This window comes from Diplotaxodon limnothrissa, linkage group LG13 (genome assembly GCF_057381915.1).
Source record: "Diplotaxodon limnothrissa isolate DT_005_m linkage group LG13, D_limnothrissa_male_GT1.1, whole genome shotgun sequence".
Classification (NCBI taxonomy): domain Eukaryota; kingdom Metazoa; phylum Chordata; class Actinopteri; order Cichliformes; family Cichlidae; genus Diplotaxodon; species Diplotaxodon limnothrissa.
Window position 1 is genome coordinate 5,568,407 of NC_140608.1, and position 20,970 is coordinate 5,589,376.

The window sequence follows — 20,970 nt, forward strand, 5'->3', positions numbered from 1 at the left end:
TAAATAAGACCTTTACATTAAACTGTCCTTTGGCAATCAACAACACTAGGTGATCCAGTTATTTTAGGACATCTCTGACAGAGGCAAATACTGGATCAGTGATGTGTTTTTAATGCTGTTATTGATTCAACATTGGCCTTACATAACCTGAGCATGTACACTGGACAAACATTACTTCAGCTCCAATCTTCTCTTCAATATAGCCAAACTAATAGCATTTAGTTTAATTTTGATTCATGATTTTACCTTAAATTGTCCTCTCAAATATATATGTTTTAAAAACTGAAGCTGTATATTGAAATGCTAAACTACAAACACAGCCATATTCAAGTTTCCAAGCACTGGAAAGATTAATAAACAGGATTTGCTTAGAGTTCTGTGACTGAGAAACAATATTTGCTTTGCAACATGCCTTTATCCAACTCAACCAAACGCATGAGGAAATAAATTCTCTGCCTTTTTCTTTGCTGCATCAGTAGTGTAAAACAGTCAGGGGCTTAATAGCTTGTTTGTATTTGTTTGGTCCCTAAGACTGCATGCATGCTGTTTTATTGTATTAAATCAAATATATGTGTATTAAATGAAAAGCTGACTAGGAGAACCTTAGTTCAAACTATTCACTTTTTGGTTTTTCTTCTTTTCTGATTGTAAACTTTTTAATTAAAATGAATAATTTCTCATATTTTCTGTGACAGAAACTGCTGCAAATCTTTCCAATTAAAGTAAATAGATCCTAAAGACTTTCACTTCCTAAATAGGAACAGCAATTACATCTTTTGCTAAGTATAAATCAGATGGAGGGTCAGCACCTGCAGAGTGAAGTGGTGCATTTAATTTCATATCAGTACAATTTTAATGAAACTACAGAGAATGTGTTTCTGTTCAACAACAGGAAAACAGTTATCAAAGCAAAATCAGGGATGCAGACAGTTGAGTCCTCTATCCCTGTATAGACAGGCAATGTATAACTAAACGGGGTACAACAGGGGTAAACAAACAAACAAAAAACAATAAAATACAATTTCTTTTTTTTTTAAACTACAAAACTATCACTTCTTAATTGAAAATGGACAGTAAAATAACCTCAAAGCTAGAAGTCCTCCTTTAAATTATTTCATTAAGTTATTAGGAAATGCTTGAAAGTCAACAATCGCTTTGACAAAAACAGGCAGTTGTATTATCATTAACGCACAGCAGCTCGAAACCAGAAGAGTACAACACATGGTGCTTTGATGCCCACATATTTTGCAGAAGGTATCGCCCCAGATCAGATGAATACGATTTGAAAAAATGCACCATTGTGCAGTTTTATTTGATACATGTGGGAATTCGAGTCCTTTCCTCCCTACATCTATGGAAGCATCCGCTCAAGACAATTGTGTTCAAGGAGAGAGAGGGTGGAAAAAATAGAACAAAAAAACCCAACCAAACCAAAAAAAAAAAAAAGCATGCAATTAATTCACTCAGAGCACTTTTGTAAATAAAAAGTCCTCTGAGTCAAAGATTTTTTTTAAAAAAATCTTCACTGTGCAGAGATAAAAAGCCTGCAGTCTGTCGATACAGTCATCTGATGAAGGAGGAAGCACTTCGGTGATCACCTTGAATGTGTTTGCACAAGAGTGCTTCTGCCACACACAACCTTGAAAAAGCTATTCTTTGGTCTAAAATGCAGCTTAGTCAAGTGTTAAGGTGGTTACTACAAATATCAAAGTCACAGAGAACGTCTTGCACAACGAAGGAGGAGAAACAACTATAGCTGCAATTTTTAGTTGATCTTTTTTCCACTACAAAAATTGAGACCTTTAAAGCAACATTGCCTCAATTATAGTTTCAGCGAAAACCAAATTAAACCTAAGAAGGAAACATTTATTAACTAGTATACTGTCAGTGTGCTTTCCCTAAATCACGATGTAAAACAACATAAAAAAGTCACATGAATTTAATTAAATGTACTAAAGCAAGTACATTTTACTTAATTTGAATAATTCTATTAAAAAATTAATACATATAAGCCAACTCAGAAAATTATTCAGAGTTCTTAGATCTTACATAAAGAAATAAGTGATGTGATATGTCTCATTTTTGTTATTGCATCCTCACAGCAACAGGAACACTGCTTTAATTAACATTTGACTAACAAAGTCGCACTAGTCACTTCAGCAGTCTCAGCCATGCTGGCCTGTTTTAACACACAAACACTGGAAACCACAAATCCACAACAATCGGCGTCTAAGTACAAGATAAGTGAAATGAGGATCAAGACTGCTAGATCTGGACTTAAACATTAACAGTCTTGGTTCTTGCACTTGCTGGTGCAGAACTGTCCATACTCAGAAAACCGTGAATTCACATTGAGAAACCAGACGAGTGTTCGGGTAAAAAGTGGTGAAAATTCAATGTAAACAAGTAAGAAGAAATATTTTATTTTAAAAGTAAAATTAGCAAGGGCAGTAAAGCAGTGACAGCAATTTACAATGAGCAAAATATTGAACACATTTTATACCAAAAATCCAGCGTATCCAAGTCTGAATAAAATCTAATTTCAACATAACAGCAATAGCAATTTATACATTTCATATAACATACATGTTTTTATCCATTTAAATTGTACTGACTGGGGTGTTAATCTTTAAACTGTAAGTGTTCTCATTTTAAAGCAGTGCAAGGGGACAAAATGGAAATATCTTTTGCAGGAGCAAGGCATAAAATAATGTTCCCCTAAAATTATTGCCAAACTATCAGTTTGTTTCCTGGGGTAGTTCAATTATTTTCTATTTTTCAGTACACCCTTTACTATTATTTTGTGTGGTTCACAGTTATAGCAGCTTAAAGCTCGGTTTCCTAAGCAAAAGCAAAGCTACAACGTGAAATACAAGTAAACACGGTCCAAATCCTACACCCACGTGAAACGCCTCAAACGTATGCCCTGCACAGAGCTACCATTCAACCTTTAACATTTCTAATATCCATTTTACGCTGACTTAAAGTGAGAGACATCAGTGGGGTGAATATTATCTTCCTCACAACCGCAGGTGACTCAGAAACACACAAACACACTCACGCGAGAATAAAGATCTGAAACTTTATATATTCAAAGTTCAAAGAAAATGAAATTCAAACTCTGAAGTTGATTTCACAGTTGGGTGCTTGTTTAAGCTGCTTCAAATCTGGTTTTGAATTTTCCTGTCGTATTTTTCTGATTCTGTGCAGAAGCATGACTCGGATGTTAAATAACTGAAATTTACTTAAAGCTCTTTTGTCTTTAGTCTTGTCCATTTCTTTCCTTTCATGAATTTTGTCTTTCAAAGCTCAAAATTAAGCTTACAGAAAAAAAAAATGCAAGGATTCATGTCTGTGTGTTTTGCACAGAATTTCATAATTAATCGAGATAAATTGTACAAAAGATTGATATTTTTTCTAAGTATTTATGCTGCAAGACAGAAACTATTTCACTTATTTTTAGTGCTTTTGTCAGGTTTAAAATTAAATGAAGATGAAAGACTACAGTTACTAGCTATAAATGCTACACATTCCAAGAAATTGAATAAAATATCCATTGCAAAAGCTAAATATTTAAAGCAACTTTTATTTACACCCCTTTTGTATTTTGCATGTAGCCTCTATGTTTTTAAAACAGATTCATCGTGAATTCCTACGCATCTGAATGTAACTTAATTTCCTTCTGTGTGTAAGAAAGTGAGAGAAGGAAAAACAAACCCAAAATGTCAAATGTCTGCCTTCACATCACACAGGAAGCTTATCAGGCTGTGACCTTTTGATAATTGGTTCTTGTTGTTTTTGTTGTTTACAGGGTGAATGTATGCCGGTACACTAAACTGACGTGGGAATTTTAGTGCATATTTGCAAAGAGAAATATACCTCAATGTATTGTTACATTATATTCACGTGACGATCTTGATTTTTTCGTCACTATGAAGCCATTTTTGATTATGAAAGATGTCTTGAGTGCCGTTTTTATTTCGAGCACGGACAATATGAACGCAGTGGCAGATCACCGGAACTCCTTTGTATTTTATAGACGTATAACATCAGCTTCGGTCGATCTTTTTATGCGTCATTTTAATATTCCAAGTTCAGTAATGGGCTGTTGTGAGAAAACACTAAGCAGCCTGATAACATAACACGTTCATAGAGTCGGTGGAAAATATGGTGTTAAAAGCAGGGACGCGTCGAAACCTCAGACACCCACTATGTCTTCCTTTACGAATCAAAGAGAAGTAAGACAAGACGTGAAGTGACCAAACGGTGGTCACATTAACATTTCATTTCGTCCACGCCTTTGTCCCTTTATTTCCCTTTAGGTGAATAATTGTTCTGCGCCTCAAAGCAGAAGCACACCGGACATGTTTTGAGTTTTCCAGGCCATCGACTCTCTCCGCAGAAACCAAAGTCCGAAGAGCCCAGAGACGATCGAGGCATCTCAAGTAATCAATCAAGAAAATAAGGCTGAGTTACACATGCACACGTTCAAAGAAAAATCACATTTCCATGTCGAATTATTTATCACACCGAGGAATAAAATCCATTCCTGCAAATGCAGCTTACTGAAACTGAATCGACTCTTCATGCGCCTACTTATCATTAAACATTTAACTGCGTACTCTGCTCCTGTCTTTCATAAAATCTTCGAGACTCTTACATTAGGACTTATAACGAAGTCATTCTTTTATTATTTAAAGTTTCATCGTGGTACACACATTTTTCTTGGAGGGGAAAAGGCACGCAAAGGTAACATGCAGAAAATTTCATTACGACGATAAATTTAAAACCAGGGTGTGTGAGGTTCTCCCCCATAGGTCACGGGGAAGAATCGCAGTATTTTATTTTGGCAAATTTGATTTTTGACATTTGCTGGTGTTGAAATCTTGGAAGGAAAAAAGTACAAAATGACCGCATTTTAATGCGAATTCTGTGGGCTAAGACCGGACACAAGAGGAAGTCTGTTGTAAATAATTTCACAGCAGAACTGCTCAATATTAACAGGTGATGTCGACTATGTGATTTTGATTAAACACAATTATAGGAGGAATGAAAGATGTCAAAAGCAACACAGGGTTGTTTCCTTTAGAAAATATAACAACAGGAAAGAAACATAGAATAAAACTCATATATATCTATTTTCCCCCCAAGTTTAAACTCACCACTGACCGCCACAACTACCCAGAAGTTAATCGGGAAAAACTGGATGAAAACTACGACATACTGTCCGAGAAAAGGTGGATAAACTTTTTTCTAAGATGTGACAATAGCCTGGACCATCTGTCACGCAAATTTGGTATTAATGTTGTGAAACAGCCCCTGGTCGGATGTTAGGCTGATATTTAATCGAATTTTTCATATATATATATATTTTTTTTTTAAAGCGTCGAAAACAGTGTTTTAATTTGCCTGAAATGTATTTTAGGCGAATACATATGAGAGAACTGCAGAAGAAGAATAACAAAGAAGAGAGACTTGGCTTTTTTCAGTGGGAAGGAGTCTCCCTCTAGTGGTTAAAAAAATAAACTACACCAATTTATCGCCTCTTCCCTTTTTCTGGCTTTCACATTGACATTTAGCGAGTGTAGCATGACCTCATCTTACTGACAGTCACCTAGGTTTCAGTTTCTGAAACACCCCTGCAGTGAGATCTACTCCGACCAGGTAAAGTCCGCATATGGTGACTTACTGAGGCAGTGACGAAGGGGGGAAACAGTGTTTCCTGAAAAGCTGATGAGCACAGGCTAAAACCACAACAAATCTAATGCACTGATGAAGTTTGACCAGAGCAAATGGAATATTAAAATACTCTCTAGATTTAAATGGATACTTAACAAGCTTATATATTGAAACAAATTTAACTAAACATAACTGCAATGTGCAGTTATGCTATAACCTGTCAAATGAGTTAAAAAATGTTTTTAAAGACATGCAAAGAAAATAAACTATATTAGCTTTCCAGAACTTTTATGAATGCTTGTGTGACTGGCAGCCTGTCCACGGTGTACCCTGCTCTTGACCTAAGACAGCTGTGATAGGCTCCAGGCTCCAGCCCCCCCCCCCAATTTGGATAAGTGAAAGAGAATGGATGGATGGAAGCTAACTTATTCAATGAGGAATTCATTCATGCATTCATTTTTTCCCCACTTTTCCACTTGAGGTTTGCAGAAGTATAGTAGCCCATCCTAGACATCAGAGTGAAAGGCAGGGAATACTGTGGACAAGCTGCCAGTTTATTACAGAGCCACACAGAAACAGACAACCACTCATGTTCAAATTTACACCTAAGGACAATTTAGAATTATCAAGTAACCCAACATGCATGTCTTTAGACTAAAGCTGGAGTGTGTGGAGAGGACTCACACAGGTACACAAAACCCAGCCACTGGGTCAAAACCCTTCTTGCTGCAAGCAAGTGTGAACTTAGTTTGTTGTCTAAGTTAATGGTGTCCAATTAGTTTTCTGCTTTAAGTTTATTTGGTATAGTTTCATTTTCTTAGCCTTCCCCTCATATCTTACTATGTGAAGTTGTATGTTAAGAGTCTTTGTCAAGGCGTTGAGTTACTGAGTCATTTCCTGTTTTATTTTGGTAGTCTTTTATGTTTAGTCTCTTGTTTTGTCTTCCATGATTAGTTTCATCTGTCTTCTCTATCCCTTTCCTCTTCCCTCATTATCTCTTGTATTTATTGTCTCAGTCTCCTCTTGTCATTTGTGGAGTTGTCCTTAGTTGTCAATCACCTAGAATCAAGTCCCCCTCTGTCTTTGTTAGTCCTTTAAAATTCTTAGTATTCTCTGATTTTTGAATTTCTTCTCCACTGGCTTTTTGGATTTGGGATTTATGTTTATTGCCAGTGCAATCAGCATTGAAGCTTGCACTGAGCCCCAGTCCTGCCTACTATGTTCAGATCTGGGATTAACTTGACAATCCAAGTTTCTGTTTAAGATTTGTGTTGGCGTTTGTTTTGCAAAATAGTCCTGTTTTTATTTTTTATGTTTTATTCTTTATTTAAACAGAAGGAGATTTAGCAGAAAATAAAACAGGTCAACTCTGGCCTCTAGTCTAAGATCTCCTCTGCTTCTTTACTTTTCTTTGTCTACCTGGAAAGGTTGTAATAATGCTAACACTCACACCACCACCACCACTACTACTTATTATTATTATTATTATCATTATTATTAGAATATTAGAAGAAGAAGGAAATACAAAAGTCCATCCATCCATGGATCCGTCCTCTTCAACGTATCCGTTTCAAGGCTGCAGGGGGGCTGGAGCCTATGTCATCTGTCACAGGGTGAGAGGACAGGTCGCAAGTCCATCACAGTGGCAAGTGTTTACCTTTAAGGTGTGCTGCTGAACTGAGAAAATATTCATTGATCATGTAGCAATGAAAGTAAATATACATATATAAATATATGTATATCTCTTTTGACTTATTTGAGCTCCCCTATTAAGTACAGATGTACAAATAATAGAACAACCTGGGCTTTCTATTGATATCTCATTTGTTTGGGTGGCCTCTTTTATCTTCAAAGAGGAAGGAAATCACAAAAAAAGTTCAAGGGGAAGATCCTCTTTTCCCCAGTTCTCATGAGGATATAAACAAATATAAAAAATGTATTATTTTATATGCATTTTTTGCAAAGTGAAGACCTGCAGGCTGCTTTGGAGTCAGGTGCATTCAGAAACATTAGCCATGTTGCACCATAAAACACTGACTATGCTGTTGATCCCTCTATATATAGCTTTTATAAACAACTGTTTCCATGGGGGGAGATGATTTGTATCCTATAACTGGTACAATTGTTTCTGATATTGATTCCCAGAACAAAGACTTAACAATGATATACCTTTATACCTTTATTAGTCCCACAAGGGGAAATTTGTTTCCCACACGGCTGTTCTCTCTACATGTCCTGTTCTTCGCCCTGGCATAACTCTGTTTGGTTTACAGATCACGAAGAAGAATAGAAAGAGCCAAAAACAGTCATCTAACATTTAAACCAGGTAACCTGACACGAAGTCGAAACCGTGTGGTTTAACCGGGGAATGAGAGGGTGACTTTGGAGGCGGCAAAGTTATAGTTTCTTTAGTTTGGTACCAAAAAACGAAACAGATACGCACACCTTCTGAATTCAAGTAAAATACTGCAAACTCTTTATAGGCATACAAATGCACTGTTAACCAGCTATTGTCATTTTACAGGCTCTTTATTCATGATTATAAAGCAGTAACTAATAACTTAAACTGCATGACAATATTCTCCAAGTATTTTTTAAGTATACTAATAGTTTTCCCTGAATAACCCATTCATTACTGATAGTTAACAAATACGATTTTGTTTGTGAATTACAATCTTAATATACTTTGCTCAGTATGAATGTCATAAGGTGATTTTACTACAAAAATAATGTATTATTGTATTGATATATGTAACAAAAACAAAAGTATCTCTTTTGCATCTCTAATTAAGAGGTTATTGACACAAATCCCTTATAGTTAATAATCTTGTCATTGCAGAAAACAATCATACAGAATAACTTATTAATTACCACTTTATAACGACCAATAAAGCGTTCCTATTCTGCTTGTTATTACAATGTCCTATATGATGTCATTATGCCCTAATTTTCCAATGCAACTTGCATATATTTATTAAGGTTAATCCCTCCTGATATACAATGATTTTCATTAACTAATCATCATTTTTATTTGAAAGGAAGCCATCTGTAATGTTTTGCACAACCTCGGAGCATTAAAGATATATTAAACACTTTGGTTTGCCTCTCAGTTCTTGAGCATAAGCTCTTTTTCTAAATAATTCTGTCCCATTACATTTTATGTAAAAGTATTTTAGTTAGTTTACCATCATCTATGACAAATTGCTACACAGAACCTAAACCTGCATAATGTTTGATAGTTCTGACAAAACGGAGATTTGATCCTATTAAAACGGCAGATTGAGAAAAAATTAGTACATCAATCCTTGCAGCTATAGTATTCAATATCTTTTATTTTACATTTGGTTGAAAGCATGATCAATTTTTTTCATAGCTTTGCATTTTTCTTTCTATACAGAAGGCAGATGACTTTAAAAAAACATGAACTTATAAACGAGAAATGCACTGTTGTTAAAATGGAAAAATGAAGCACAGACAAGAAACACCACTAGAGGCTGACAGCACTTGTACTTTATTTACAGTAACTGTCCTGACTTCTTTAACTGAATGTGGCCATAGTATAGCATCAAAAGGTAACACAAAGCAATTTCAAACTGAGGCGAGTTCATTTTAAAGGATCATTTGAACCCTGTAACCTCCATATTTCACCAAGTGCTGTTTCTAACAGGACAGTCATTTTTCTCTGAGAGTTACCAAGAATAAAAGCCTACAAATGAGACAGCTAACCGTAGAATATGAGCTTCTGAAAACTTCTTTGTCATTTGTCTCTTACAACCCTGAGTAATGAGCAGAGTGATGTTTGTGCCGTTCTTAGTCATTTACTGTATCTTGAAGCGTAATTCATGATGAGTAAAGGTGCAACAGAACACACACGCCCACGAACTAGTGACCTACTACTGTTTTCACCTTGACAGGATATTCAGTTTTAACATTTATTGATCTCAAGCCTGACATCTGACTCACACACCCTTATCCTGACTGTTGTGAAGGGTTTATCGTCATTTAGGGACACAGAAACCTGGCCTACAGCGCACACGCCCATGCGATACCACGTGCACACACACACACACACACACACACACACACACACACACACACATCAAAAGTCACTTGACTTTTTTTTAGGAGGAGACTTTCTGGAGCTCAGCAGTTAGATTTTCATGTGAAATAAAAACAAACATGTGGGAGGCTCAGTTCTACAGAAAATCATCAATCTATTGTCGCACTATTTTAACTGTAACACAATACTTATTTCTACTAAGTCCACAAGTCATGTGGCACCTTGACCCCATGACTGGAAAAGTGTACAATACTGACTCATGAATTTCTACAATGAAAGGTTTTTTAAGGACAATGTCATAGTTTCATGTTAAGACAAAACAAAACCTGTTTGATTCAAACCAATACTAAACTTACGTGCACACACTTGCTCACATGCATACAAAAGCATTTTGCTAGTTCTTGCTTATGTTGTTTTTTCATCATCTTTATATAGTCACTTGTTTTGGTCTGTTCTCATTTTCTGGATTTACTGTAAAGCACGTACGAGATAAAAATATATTCGACTCACTAGTTTCTAGTGAACCTGAGTCAAAACTACTCTGATTTCATATACAGTCTTCTGCAGCTTTGGGCCTTTTCATGCCTATCAGAGTAAAAACAGCATGGCTGAAATATTTAAACTAGATAAAACATTTTGAATAGTAAATAAACCCTAAGCATACTGTAAATAGTAGAATTAGGATTTATTGTGCAGCTCACGTACTAAAGTTATTCCTGATCGTTGGAGCCAATTTTTAAAAAAGTCACTTGTTCTGTCGTCTTCTACTTTCAAACAAATTCTCTTAATTTTTAAGGAAAGAGAAGTAAACTGAAAATTTTTATTTTTTTTATGGGAAAATATTACTGGGCACAGACCAAGTTGGGAACCCAATTCATTAATCGGTTACATCAGGACAGTATTAACAGTCCTTTATCTAACTTGCAGTATATTGACAAATCAGTTTTAATATATGTATTCATGGGCATGTGAGTGAAATACTATCAAACATTTAAATACGGCGTATTCTCAGACTGAGAACACAGCGGATCACTGTCGAGGGAGACGTGATGCAGAGTCATTTTCTGTTCTTCGGTTTCTACTTTAATTTTCTGGATGACACATAGCAGGTTCTCACTTCTTCTATAGCTGCTCTTATCTGTCAAAGGCAAACCTTTAAATAAATAATTGTAACCCTGTCAAGTAAGTTGAAAAAAAATATCTGCAGCTGTCCTTATGAAGTCCCTATGTATGCATCTCAAGGTGCTTTGATGTGTAACATTTTAAGCCCAACTGAAAACGCTTAAAACTCGTATTTTTAGTGGGTGAAGCTAAATTTGAGCTTATCCCTAACTGTACCTTTACCATTTTAATAATCACTATGAGTGTCACTTAAGCTGCAGTAATTAAATCAACAAAATTCAAAAAAGAAGAAGATATGCTAAGTGCTTCACGGCTAATGTTCAGAGTGGGAATTTTCTGATAAAGTAAATTGTATCAGCACACATCCTTGTCTACTAAGTTAGACTTAGACAAAAAGACTTCAAAAACACTTCACAGCGTGCCGTAAAAAATGTAATCCCTCTATAAGATTCACCAAACTTTTTTCAAATGCATGTTATGAGCTGTCTAACCAAATCACAGGCTGAATTATGCTCTGAACGGATTAAGGACTGCATTTATTATACCACACTTCAGAGTTAGGGTGCACGTTCAGAAAAAAAACAGAGGTATGGAGAAAAAAAGTGATCTCAACCTTATCCCAACTATATTCTCCAAATAACCTGTCATATAATTAACTTTATATAAAAAGCTTACCGCTCTCAGCGCAGTCTGCTCTCACCATCTGTTACTATTTGTATTTTTTAAGTTAGGATTAGATTGTTGGTGGATGTCTAGAAATATTAAGCGCTAGCTGCGCAAGAGGCTGTTTCCACCAATAGAAATATGCAAGGCAGCTAATTAATTAATGTGAAGTGAACAATGTATTTCAGAGGACTCCTTCACATGACTGATGAACGGTTTAGATGGGTGTTTACCAAAGGATGAGGCATGAATGACAACTACCTTAAAAACAGTAAATTTTAAATGTATGGGAGTGGGAGTGTGTTTGGCGTTTCTCTACCCGGCAACAGAGAGCTGAGTCATCTCTGTCACAGCACTCCCACGCCTACCCACGCTGCACTGCTCTCAGTCTCTCTTGGCGGTGGAGATGCATGGCCACGGACACGATACCAAAACTAACTGCATCACTTCATTCTGGCCCACAGGTGACAAAAACATACATTTACCGTAAACGGGGGGAGCCTTGGCGGAACAGGGCTGGCATAGGTGGGTGTGAGTGCATTGTGTGTATGTGTCGTGTGTGAGTGAGTGTGCCATCTGACAATACATGGAAACTGATACCACTTATCAAACATTACGAAAAGTGCGTGGACCGAAAGGAGTGTTTGAAAGAGCAGAGAGCAAGAAAGAGAGTGAAAGAGTTGTGTTTCTATGTACATATTTTGACCTTAATTTCATACAGCCCAAAGTGCTTCATAAAGCATGATTAGTATTGCGCAGACCAAGCATGGCCTAACAGTTAGAACTTAATGAAGCTCAAGGTCAAATACATCATTCCAGTGTGAGTAGAGAAATGGCACTGCTGATGCATTTTTGGCATGTTAACAGTTTAAAAGGGATTTACATGTAAAAAGGGAAATCTTTCATCTTAAATGATGATTTAAGCCTAAACATGAGGCAGATGTAAGGCTTCCCAGAAGTCCACATTAACACACTCCCATAATATTTGTCTGATTAAATAACCCCATGTGACCTAACTACCTCCGGGCATTTTGTTTAGCTTGCACAGCTGTTCACTTTATCATGTTTTAATTAGTCGTTCGACTCCTGTTTTCAGCATGAATGTTTTTGTGCATAGGACATAAATAACAGGTTTGTAACTTCTTGAGCCCAAATTATACTTTCCATGTCCAATGAGCCACAAGGAACTGAACACTGGCAATAAATTCTCCAGCTGCATATCTCAGAGGTTTTGAGCCATGTCACGACATCCACAGGCTGTATACGCGAACAAGACTCAGCATATCTCCTGTGTTTCTGTCTCAGCATATTACTGGACAGAAACATAGAGCAACTGTCTGCATTTGTCCAAGTGACAACTTTGTACAAAAATACACATCTATGTAGTTAATAAGTTTAAAAAAAAGGCTTTTGTAGAACGTTATGTAAAATATTGACTTTGACACTATCACATCAATCATTGGTTAATGAAAAATGCAGTAAGAAACTTTAAGCTGAGCATTTTTGTTGTTGCTATTTTGTTATTTGTATGTGACAAAAGCAGTGAATCTGACTAAGAAACTGAGGGAAACTCATACTGAAGCGATCCATCGATTACAAGCGAAGCCCACCCTAAAGCATACTGTACTTTAACGTCCTTTGGACAAATGAAAGCCATCATTTACAAAATGAACATCATGTTGTCTCAATTACACCTTGGAATTAACAACTGAAACCCTAAACTCATAAGGCTAGTGTTTACTGGCATCATAGATTGAGGGAGCTGAGGGTTATCTTCCCGTTAAAATCTATTAAACTGAGCCTCTACTTGCAAAAGGAAGAGTTGCCCCTTGCTGATCATTGGAAACCATGAAAGTTTAAGGCACTTACACACTGGCTTCACGTTCCAGAGCTGAAAGATTTTTAGCAAGCACAAAGCTAGAAATGCTCACTGTCCAGCTATCACGTTTTTCACGACATGCAAGACTGTGCCCGCAGCTACAATGATAAATGCAACTGGATAAAATGACCCTTTTTACTGATGCAGTTTGAGCCATTTTGTCTAAAACCTTCCTTATTTATTCAACTTTCATTGCAAAAATGCTCCTCCGTGTGAAAACATGATTTTAGGTGTCTTAGTGGGTTAGAACCATTAAGTTGGTGACTCAAACAAAGAAGTGGCTAAAAATATCACCGCTGCTAATAGATTTAATAGACAAAGTACAATATGAATCTCTACATTTTTATAGCCGACTTAATCTACACCAAAGAGCTGAGCTCCATTTGCTATACCTGCTAGATAAATAATTTAAACGTCACCTGTCACGAAAATGGCAAACTGGGGTAAAGGCTGTGTGGTGCAAAGTTGAATTAGATCATGAACAAATCTCTCACTTTTTTGGAAGCAATGTACCACACAGAGTACCAGCTAGAATCCCAGTAGCTAGTTCTCCAGTAGCTTACCCAGTTTAGTTTTATATTCGTCCATTTTTCTCACTCAAGAATTTAAATATGCAAGTTTCCATTTGCCACTGAATGCAGCATTAACATGAACTACAGCTGATATAGCTCGATTTTGTGATTTTGGTCAGATAAACAGATACAATTCAACATTTGGTGTGTATATGTTTGTTGTTTCTGTCACTGCAGATCAAACAGCAAAGCAATGCTCAGTTAGCGCTTGATGAAAATAACCTTCTAGTAATCTTCCAGCCTTTATTTACCAAGTGATAGTCTAATTACTTTTATTTATTTATTTACTTTTGCAATCTATGCCTCACTATATGTCTGGCACGTTATAATAACGCTGCAACCTGTGAGGCAATAAAGCCCTCACTTCTAGCTAGCCTACTCAAAAAGGCCTTTCTGTTCATTCAAAATGTGAATCTGGAGCGCAGCATAATGTTTGTGTTTTTGATTTTCCTCCTCATAAGCATGACTTTACACAGCTTACAGATCTTTGCGTCAGCGCAGGCTGTGAAACTCCCACTAACGTCACTAAAATACTCATTCTTGTACACAGACTGATCAAAGTGATTAACGTGCTCCTGATCTGGAACTCTTTGATCCCCTTGTTCCATCTGCAGACAGCTGCTTCAATATCACCAGGAGGTATAATACCGCCACTTTCACTTTAGCCCTTTAGAGGTGCGGTCAGTGCGTCACACTATGATTAAATGACTAAGTTTAGAGTTATTGTACATGCCAAGTGCTGAATATAGCCAATATCTGCCACAACCTGTCCGACTGCCAACTAACTCAAAACATTTTTCTTCACAGTGCTATTTACCATCTCTTTCATTCTCCACTGTCCGATTGTTCATTACGTTTCCTATTTTTAACCCATCTCAGCAAAAGGCGAACCTGTGTTTTGCATGCTGTGCTATTTTGTGCTGTAGGAAAATATTGTGTGCTCTATTTTTAAAAAAGCAGCTTATTAACGTCTTTTTCTTTACTTAAGAGGGATAAAACGAACTCAAATGGCCCCGCAATCAAATTCACAAGGTTCCGAAACATTTGTAACATCTTCAGGCTAGTACCTGATTCCTTCCTGCTCTATAAGATTGTATTTTCTCTACTTTTATAAATACACAATGTGTGATCTTTCCTTTACTTTGATCTATTTTACCAAATGTCTTAAAGAAGCAAAGCTTTTCTACAACATCTGCAGAAATTACTACCGAGCGGCACACAGATTAAAATATGAAAGAAGAGAGTTTCCTAGAACTGTGTTTCTTCTAAGTCTGATAAACATCAGTCAGTGCTAAAAAACAAAGCTAAAGTCCAGCTTGAGGTTTACTTACCAGTTTGTCTCTCCTCATCCTCATCTTCATCAGAAAGTCAATGAGAACTAAAAGGGTAGAGAAAGAAAGAGAGAGAGGATAAAGAAGAAGGAATGTTTTAATCACTCTGAAGGAAGCCAGTTATCTTCCCACTCACATTGCTGAATATCCTAGTAAGGCAGACACACAGCACATGCACACTCTCTCATACACACACACACACACACACACACACACACACACATACACACAAAAATACACACTCAGAGATGTCTCCAAAGGTCAAGATGAATCAGGGGGAAGAGAGAAAAGGTGGTGGACAGAGACAGAAAGGGTGAGAGTAAAATAGAAAATAAAGATCCAGAATAGAAAAGAAGAATGAATAGAATGTAAAGAGCAAAGCAAATGACAGAGGGAGGAGAGAGCACAGAGAGACTGGAGAGAGAAAGAATGAAATGCATGGCTCGGCTGAGTCATCAGTAACCACCACTTCCTCCAACGCACAGAGCTCTACTAATGACTGGCCAACTTCTGAGTGCACACACACACACACACACACACACACACACACACACTTAACCTGCCATCTATCTACTTTCCACTTCAAACTCTTTTCCTTTAAAGCAGGAAAAGAGTGTGTCTGTCCATCTTTGTGAGAACTAATTTAAATCAAAAACAAAAAACCACTGAAACTGAGGCTGTTTACGCTTGTCCTAACTCTGAGACAGCACACTGAGACAGACCTTCAGTGTGCTGTCCAAGGGTTCAGGTGGGGGTTAGGAATTTAGTTGTTATAATTGAAGTTTCTCCAATGTGCTTTGTAATTCCTTTTCTCACTGAGAGTCCTCACAAGCCTTAAAGTGCAAACATGTGTATGTGTATTTAGGAAAAAGCCTGAGAAGGCATGTCATGAGCCGACCCCACAGTGTGTGTCATGAGAAAATGGCACAACAACCAGACAGTTTTCCCTTTTCCCAGAATTCCCAGGGGCATGGTCTCTTAGCTTTCATGTGTTGGGGGAGTTGCTTTCCTTCACACCCACAAGCTAAAGGGCTGGAGAAACCAGGCTAAGTGCCTTGGTTAAAGAAATAGCTCAACAGTTGCATGTTTGAAGCTTATTGGTCTGATATCCACCAGTTCAAAACTAGGTCTATAACTTTTTTCATAAAAGAATGACATTTTTTAAATGAACTGACAGATTTGCTGGCAATAAAAGACAATCTTCCCAACTTCAGTAGATTGTACACCATTACTTGTTCTGACCAGCAGGCTTTACTACACAGGCTAGCTTTAAAGGTAGCACTAGACTGAGCACATGTTTAGTGTAGCTGAACTGTACTGAAAGTACTGTAGCAGGACAAAAGCCCACTGACAACTCTAAACCTCACTTATTAACCACAAAGAATCTTGCTGTGTTCTTAAGGAGAATTGTAAAAAAGTAACTAATTGGGTCTCTAGTAAACAAAGTTCTACCAAATTGTTCTACAAAGGAACAATTTCCTGATTACACTAGATAATTATCTTATGCACAACAGGTTGCCTAACATGCTATAATTTTTACTTTTGGTTTAGAACACCGTTAACCCTTTATAGGACACTAACTGAAATACTTGAAAATTCCAATTTTCAACCCTACATTTTTTTTAAACGTTTGTATTTCTAGAAAACTGGTCTACCGAGATTTTCCTGAACAACCATCTCTAGGATTTAGAGAGAAGTGTCTGAAAAGGAAAAAATATCCAGTTCCCACAGTTCTCTGAGCAAATATGTCTTGTTGATGTCAGAGGTCAGAGGAGAATGGCCAGACTGCTTTGAACTGACAGGAAGGCAACAGTAACTCAAATAACCACTCATTACAAAAGTATGCAGTATACAGCAACAGAAGACACCACCTGGTGCCACAACTGTCAGCTAAAAACAGAACACTGAGGGTACAATTTGCATGAAAGCATGGCTCCATTGTGCCTGTATCAGTGGTTTGGGCTGATGGCGATGGGGTAATGGTGTAGGGATATTTTACTGGCACACTTTGGCCTCTTTAGTACAAACTGAACATCATTAAATGCCACAACCAACATGAGTATTGCTGCTGAAAATGTCTGTTCCTTTATGATCACAGCATACCCATCTGTGGTTATGCTGCGATCATAAAGGGTATACCAATCATCTCAAACTGGTTTCCTGAGTATGATCATGAGTTCACTAGACTCAAATGGCCTCCACAGTCTCCAGATCTCATTCTGATAGAGCATATTTGGACTGTGGCAGAAAAGAAGATCTGCATCATGCATGTGAAGCTGAACAATCTGCAGAAACTGTGTGAGGGTATGAAGTCAATATGGATCTAAAATCTCAGATCAATGTCTCCAGCACCTTTTTAAATCTATGCCAGGAAGAATTAAGGTAATCCTGAAGGCAAAAAGTGATCAAATTCAGTAGTAGCAATGTGTAACTAATTAAGTGGCCGGTGAGTGTATGTAGTCACCAACAACCATATTTTTATGTCTTATAAACATGTAAAACTTGTTAACTTCAAAGTTATTTATAGGCTTTTTCTTCAGGTTCGACAAAGTGACAAGATTAGAGCATTTCTCAAAAATGTTTAATCCTTAAATGCCCAGTTACCACTTGTGATTTAGGAAGTGTCTGCAAGTGCAGCATCAATGTACAAGCTATATATAATTGCACAAGTGAAACTCGGTAGATCTCTGAGGTCAAAACTGGGAATAAGACTGATGGTGAAAGTGCAACTTTAGGACAATAAGTCTGATGAACTGTAATGACCGATGAATCACAATAGCAATAACCTCAGAGGAAACAAACAAGGCTGGGCACAAGCTTTAAGCCACTTGGTGTGATTTCTTTTAAATCCTCCATCATTGCTTTTAAGGAAATGGCTTTATTTCACGTGAATGTGTTTTATTTATCAGAGCCCTTAAGCATTTGCATTTTTATCTTGACCAGCACTTTTGGTGACATTTAGAAACTTGTCACCTTGCCTGGCATTAATACATATTAACAGAGCATTAATACAACATATAAAGTGGGAAAAAATTACTGGATCATTCTGAAAGTGTATCACCCTATTGCTAATTCTTTGTTTTTTATATCCATACGCATCTACAGTAACTTTTCACCTGACATACTCCATTACAGTTTGCACTGACATTATGAATCAGTTTGCCTCTGGGGTTATTGTAATACAACCCCCCACGTCCAGCTCCATCTCCTATCCAGAGGAATTCATGGGAACTTTGAGCCAACTTCGTAAATACACGTTTCCTCCTCTGCAGTTCCCACACTTTTCCCAACACACTTACACACTTCACACACACACACACACGCACACACACTCACACATACCCCTATTATATACCCATAGACAGAGACAAGTATAGACTTGGGCATGATGTCTCATGCAAATTGTGCATAGTCATACTGGCAGTAGCAGAAGATTACACCGGATGCTACTGTAGTTCAGGCTGGTTAATTACTGTATATTGCTGATGAACAGGATATGACAGTTTTGCAGCATTACCGCTACAATGCAGGCTCTATATGGTAATCTCTGGTAGAAGACCATTCGGTATGCATTAGCACATGCTTCAGTTACGGCAGTTTATTAAAAGGGAGATAGGAAACTTAGCTGCTCTGTGAAACTTGAATCGTTTTCTGTTTATTACAAATGAAGCAACAGAACCATATCGTCTCAGTACTCCCATTTCAATTGATGAGCGAAACGTGCTACAGTCGTAAGGCCTAAGACCATATAGCCATGTAGCATTTAGCTAAAAGCTAGGCTACATGTCAACTTCATCTTGTTAGTGCTTAATACAACAGTGCTGGTGTATGTACAATGCTAATAATCTTAAATTAAGACAGTGTGTGTAAAAGTGTATATCACGTCCAATTAGTGGGGAATAAAGCCACTGCAAGTGGGGTGTGAATGACCAGGGAAAATAAAAGAGTGAACGTAAACTGAAATAATATCATTTTTATGTGGAAAATAGACGAAGAAAAAAGAATATGCTTATGCTCGTGCTGCTCTGTGTTTAGATCTGTTTATTTTGTGTCCATACCTATAAATGTGGGGGCATGAACTGGTTTTTGAAGTTAGGCTTACTAGAAGAACAATAAAGTGTTAAAACCATGTTTATAGCGCTTTAAGGATTGGTCATCAAATAACATTTCAAATATATGAACTGGGAAAGCCGTAACCCGAGTAAGCACCCTACAGATTTCCCCAAAAAGCCAACCCCTTGACTTTCTGCCATGCCACTGTAAATCACATTTACAAAGGCAGCTGAAGAAATGAGTCATGTGAGGTTAAATGGGCAGTGTGTGTCAGCATAAGTGGAAATCAGTCATCATTTTTGTGAGTTAAAGTAAAATAAGCCCACCAGTTGCTACCTGACTGGCTATTGTTTCATTTGAGAAGTCAGCAAAATACATAATGTAAGCTGTCCAAACAGAAACCATGTGGAGCCCAACAGAAAATCAAAGTATCACCTTTCTTATAATGACTTAGAGTTATACATGCTCTTATCATGACATGACTAGATTATTGTAATCCTTTCTATGTAGGTTTACCACAGTCATCACTTCGTTAGCTCAGCTAGTAGAAAACGCTCTTTGACGTTTAACTGGGACGGGAAAACATGAACATATTACGCTAGTTTTAGCTGCACTCATTAGCTCCTTGCTAATTTTAGGATTAATATTAAGGTTTATTGATCGTTTCTCTTGATTGGCTTATTAATGAACACACTCCTGTAAGAGCCATGAGGTATGGTAATCAGCTGATCCTCAATATTCTAAGATCTAGACTTAAAAACCGAGGTGTCCGAGCTTTTTAAGTTGTTGCCCCGTGTCGTTGGAATACCTTACCATTTGATAATAGAACTGTTTCTATTTTTAAGTCTTTGCTCAAGACTCCATTCTGCCTCTGGCCTTTAATTCAAGCTAAGCTAAGCTAAGCTAAGCCTTGATATCGTATAGTTATCATTCTTGTCATTAATATTAATATCATTTTATACTGGCTGCCTGTGAAGCACTTTGGTCAGCCTTGGTAAAAGTGCTTTACAAATAAACTTGACCAAGAATTCAAGCCATTTCAAATTGCCAAGGCATTCTAGTATGAATAAAAGTAGATCAACTAATTGGGAACCACTCTTAAACCTTGCCATACCAAATAATCTCACAACCCAGAAGAAGCTGGGAAGCTATTACCCTGTAAAAATCTACAGACTCCTCTCAGTTAACAAAGACGTGCAATGAGCTATGACTTTCTAACAAACTCCAAATAATGTGATCATCATTAAACTTACAGAGAAAGACTTTCCCTACGTGCCAACTGTCTCTGGGGTAAAATTCACCCTGAAAATGGTGGATTTAAAAAAAAGAAATAACCAGGCAGTCAATATGAACAGCTGCCACAGATAAACATGCAAAGAAAACAAAAATCCACAGAAACTGAAACTTTATCTGCTTTATCAAGAAAGTTCAAGACGTCACAGTACAGCACACAAACACACGTACACAGAGAATAAGGATTAAAAATAAATTTTATATATATATATATATATATATATATATAAATTATAAATTTTATATATATACATATATATATATATTTTTTTTTTTTAATTAGGTTGTTTTCAACAGTTTTAATAAAACAGTTACCAA

The 20,970-nt window shown here is 37.0% G+C and overlaps 1 long non-coding RNA gene across 1 annotated transcript in view; it reads right to left on the reverse strand.

Moving 5' to 3' along the window:
- LOC146619727 (uncharacterized) overlaps positions 1-20,970 on the reverse strand; it is a 63,044-nt gene that overhangs the window by 23,733 nt on the left and 18,341 nt on the right. Inside the window, exon 2 of the long non-coding RNA XR_014906667.1 lies at positions 15,307-15,353. This is a non-coding gene — a long non-coding RNA (uncharacterized LOC146619727). The remainder of the gene's footprint in view (positions 1-15,306; positions 15,354-20,970) is intronic.